Raw genomic sequence first — 5,092 nt, 5'->3', positions numbered from 1 at the left:
GCTTGGTGCTGCGTGTGTTGTTTTGTGGTTGTTCTTGTTGATGATGTGTCTAATCTGTACAAGTTGATCAAGCGTCCTTAATACGAACCATGTGCTTAAAGTCAGCAGATGTCTAGTTTTGCATTGTTTGTGAAATGTGCGTTTAATATTTAGCAGATCGGGGGAAAAAAAGCTTTCTTTTAAAGACGCATGTCACATCTCCCCTCCAAAAATTCAGAATGTATGGATTTTTCTTCTGGCCTGTGCTGATTTTTATCCTCCAAGATTGTTTTGGTGCGAGTTGCCCAGTTTGGGAGATATCAGCTGTAAGCTGAGACGTCTGCCTTCTTCTCTTCAATATAATGGAACCAGATGGCTCTCGCTTTACCGTGCCGAGAGTGCCAAAAAAAAACAAAACAAACAAAGAAAAAGATGCATCTGAAAAGCGAAGAAGGAAAAGTAGAAATTCATTCAACTATTTCTGAATAGGAGGAGAAATATGTGGGCACGAATCATGAAGTGAATACTCCAAAATCTTGTTATGAGCAGTTTCATCAGGAGCTTTGACTGCATGAGCCAGCTAACATGACAGCTCAGCTGATCCATTGTAATATTTGCATCCTGTCACGCTGTCACAAGCACGATCTCTGGATACGGCTGGCCGATGTGGTTCGCTTAGAAAGAAAATATCTCAAACAGCTGAACAACTCGCAGCAAAGCAAACTAGGTCACATGTGGATAAAATATGGCCCGAGGTCCAGAACGGGCCCGTGGACCATCTAGAGCTGGCCCCTGACCTCCTAAGAGGAAAACTAAGCACACAACCATAAAAATACCAATAAAAAGCAGCACTGTGTTAACAGATATTGAGGCGAAGGACTGTTATAAGTCTGCACTGCTCAATGTCAACTTAAGGCACTCCACTTTTTTGTAATGATCTATAACAGTTTTACTCTAATGGTAAATGAGGCCGTATTTATGTAGATGCAACAGTTCAACGAGTTTTCCTTTGCTTGGTGTGAAAAAAACTTGACCTGCCCCTCATCTAAAGGAATAAATATTCTTATTTGTGTATTCAAGCATGCCATTTCTAAAAATCTTTAATATAGACATTTTTGTCTTAGTTTCAGTAATCAACTGGGGGACGTTTCTAATATGTGTCAGTTACCATTGTTTACTTGTAAATAGTGGTTTCAGAGGGAAAGATTGATTAATATGATCAACATGGGCATCTGATCAGATTTAAGAACAGACATCAGATTGTGCCCCAGTGCTTTAAGCTTTATTTCTCGCTTTATATTAAAAGCAGCGGTTTAAAAAAGACACATGTGGACTGTAATGCAAGCCAAAGCAATATGAGACTTTTGATGTGTTATTACACTTCTCTAAAAGGGGGGGGGGGGTACTCAGAGACAGAAACCAGTTTATTTTCTATATTCTGATTGTTTTTAATCAGGGCTTCATATATCATCCAGGGCCTGTATAACAGAACATTCTGCTCCTAAAAACACATCTGCTGACGGTGTTTTCCTCGACTCCCAAACTCCCTCTGTAGAAAATTTTGATCCTAACGTGCCGACAAAATTAAAAGCAAATGCTGAAATCTGCCTTTCTGGAAAAGGTGTAACAAAAAATTCATCATAAAGTAAGAATGTACCGTTCACCTGTAGTGTCTCTGCTTAATCATTTGTGTCAGCTTCGTTGGCTGCTGAGAAAGAAACCTGAGCCTGATCGCAGATTACCATCACCGAATGAGCACTAGTGACACTCAGTGGATTATCCAGGAACAGCCAGTCCTAAAACGTGAGGTAACAGATGAATTGCTTTTGAACACATTAAAGGGACAGATCACTCCAACATCAAAATGACATGTTTTGACCTCTGATCTGTAGCTCCAATTATCCTTCTAGATCAGGGGTATCAAACATGCAGCCCAGGGGCCAAATCCCGGCCCCTCAAAGGGTCCTCCTGGCCCACTGCGCGGCTTCAGAAGGTTGGAAATAAAAATGCTTTGAATTCATTAATAAAGTATTTCTAGATTTTAAAGTTGTTTGGATTATAAAGAATTTAAAAACTCTTTGTTGTTTCACTCTGAAGGTTTTGTACTTTTGTACATCAGCTGTGATCCCTAGATTTTAACACACGTGTAATGACAGGAGCTCATGACTGTTGGAAAAACAGACCTGCAGGTACGAGTCTGACTTCATTCACTCTGTTTATTTTGTAATGTTGCCTGTAGGAGATATTAACACTGAGATGCATTTAACTGTTGATGGGGACATGTGTTTCATGCTGAAATAAACAGCACTTTACCAGCAGGCTGTAAGAAAATCACACAGACCTGGTCCCTTTATGAACTTTGGACCTGTTTCCATCCTGACTGATACGCTCCCCGGTGTTCATACGTTTCTCCTTTTAAATCACTTTTAAATGAAATGAGTTACTCTGAGGGTAAACACAAGCTTCCACCTGTCTTAGTTGGTGGAAAATTAGACACATTTGCTTATCTTTTACAAAACAACATCAATTGATATGCAACATCAATTACCTTAGACTGATAAGTAAGATGTATGTAGGTATACTCTAGTTTCCCCAGAGCTGATCCGTGGTATGTCCGTGGTAAAATATGTGTATGCACTTGAATCAACTGGAGATAGCAGCCTTTCCCCAGTGAGGTCTTTAATCTTGCCAAACTGTGTTTTACCAGCAGGCAGCAGAGACCACTCACTGAAAAGGAAGGATCTATGGATGCAACAAGAGGCGGGCGGATCGATATCAGTACCAATGTTAGTATTGGTATGGGATCAATACTAAGTTATACTTTGTTTCTACGCTCTACATTCCGTATGTAGCTCACTGAATTGTGTTAAATACATTTTTTTGTTGTTGTTTGTTCTCAGAAATAAAAAAAGAACTCAAACGTGCACTATGAATAATATCTTAACCTTTTTTGTGTTGACTGTTTTATTTATAACCTATACCACATTTAAAGAACAAACAAAAAACAGTTTCAAAATTCATAAAAATCTGAAAGTTGTATTTTGTTGTGTTAACTAATAATTGTGGAAAGTAAACATCACAGTGGTCATTAAAATTGATGATGATTAATCTCATAAATCATGCTTTCCCCTGAATAAGCTGATTTTATAGGTTAAAAGTATCGGTACTATTATTGGCAACACTGCTGGCAATGCGCAAATAAATATCACCAGTTAACATAAAACCGAGTTAAACTGGAACACCATTAACACCGGTGTGTGGACGAGTCTCCTCCGACCTGCACAGTTCAGGGTCTCCTGATCATGTGGAGGGCAGAGGCGAGCAGGAGAGAAGGCTGCTCGCAGACGTCCTGCTGCCTGTCTACAGCAATGACTCATTGGTCTACAGTCACGGGATAGTCACAGTCATGCCTTCTGATTGGTCCAGAATCTAACGCAGACGACCAATCGTCCTGCGATGCGGAAATAACGTCTCCAAAACGACAACAACGTAGCGGGAAATTTAAAGGAGAAGCAGCTGGTAACAGTGCACAGTTTCTGCAATTTTAGGTTTTAAGTTAATTTACAGTTTAAAATGGTATCTTTAGAGCTTTAAGCGATGTTTCCTGGTTTTCTCTGTGGACGCGGTATGTTGCCGCTAGTTTAGTGTTTCCTCGTAAAAATATTGACTGCAATGAACGCTGTATTTATTTTGACATGTTGCTCAAAAAGGCTGCAAATCTGTAACTTAGCAGTTTTCCGTCCTCTCTATCAGCCATTCCTCCCTATTCTTGTTTCGCAGGGGTCACCGTGCAAGTCATCTGCTTCCATTATCCTCCTCTGTCATACCAACCCTCTACATATATATATATATATATATATATATATATATATATATATATATATATATATATATATATATATATATATATATATATAAATACTGTTGCATGAGACCATAAGAACAAGCTTAAGCTTCCTTTTATCCTCATTGTGTTTACCTAGCAAGAGAGTTGGAAGTGTTTTAGATTTGACCTCTATATGCTAAATAAATCTGGCAAAATGTACGTTTTAGTGTACTGTACAAACATTTCAGGTGACCTCTCAACTATGTTGACGTGTCCCACTTCACCCCAGTCACACACAACGTTTGCCCTACATTTAGTTTGTTGGGATCTGGTCAAACTAGTAGGGGGCAAAGTATTCAGAAGATGCCTTTAACTATTCTCTGGTCATCATAATAAGACGATACACAAGGAGAGCAGAAAATAATTCATTCCTTCTTTCTGTCTAGAAGCAGCACACACCAAAGAAGTTCCAAAGAAATCTGAGTTGTTGAAAAATAAAAAAAAGTTCTGTTAATCGGAGTGGTATTTGGTCAAGCATTACAGATTTTTTTCTTAATCAAATGGTCAAAAACAAAAAGTAAAAAACATGAAGTTTTTTTCCTTTTTCTTTTTTCCTCGTAAATTTGTACATTTACCATTTTTTTCTCAGAATTTTTTCCTTTTTTTCTCCCAAATTTGCAAATTCTTTCCTATTATAATTGTCAATTAAACTGATAAATTTGCATTTGTATTTTTCTCTCAGAATTTTCTTTACATTTTTTTCCTCAGGTAACTCGAACATTTCTTTCTGGTAAATTAGATAACCCCCAGTTCTTCTAAAGATTTTTTGTTCTTGTATTGTTTTGTTGTTGTTGTTGTTGTTTTTAGTTTAATATTTTTAATTTAAACCCATTTTTTTTGAAAAATGAAAAAATTTCAACTTAACCTTGAAAGTAAAGCAATGCAGCTTTGCCCTTTTTACTTTATAAATTTGAGTTTTTTCTTGTGAAGTTGACCATTTTTTCACTTAAATGTCTTTTTCATGAGTTTTCCTGTTTTTTCTTCTACATTTGTGAATTTCTTTTCAATTAATTTTACCAATTTTTGTTTCTCTAAAACTTTTTTTTCTTGTAAATTTCCAAGTGTTTTCTCGTCACAAATTTGTGACTTTAATCTCAAATGCCACTTTGTTTTTTTCTTGGCTTTACAAATGTGTAAAGCAATCCAAGTGTTCATAAACACTTGGATTGCTATGTAATTTTCAGTGTTTTAAACACCACAAGACGAAGGCCACTTACTTGTATATTA

The sequence above is a fragment of the Oreochromis aureus genome, linkage group 3 (assembly GCF_013358895.1).
Source record: "Oreochromis aureus strain Israel breed Guangdong linkage group 3, ZZ_aureus, whole genome shotgun sequence".
Taxonomy (NCBI): domain Eukaryota; kingdom Metazoa; phylum Chordata; class Actinopteri; order Cichliformes; family Cichlidae; genus Oreochromis; species Oreochromis aureus.
The sequence above is the reverse complement of the archived record's forward strand: the minus strand, read 5'-3'. Positions refer to the sequence as shown.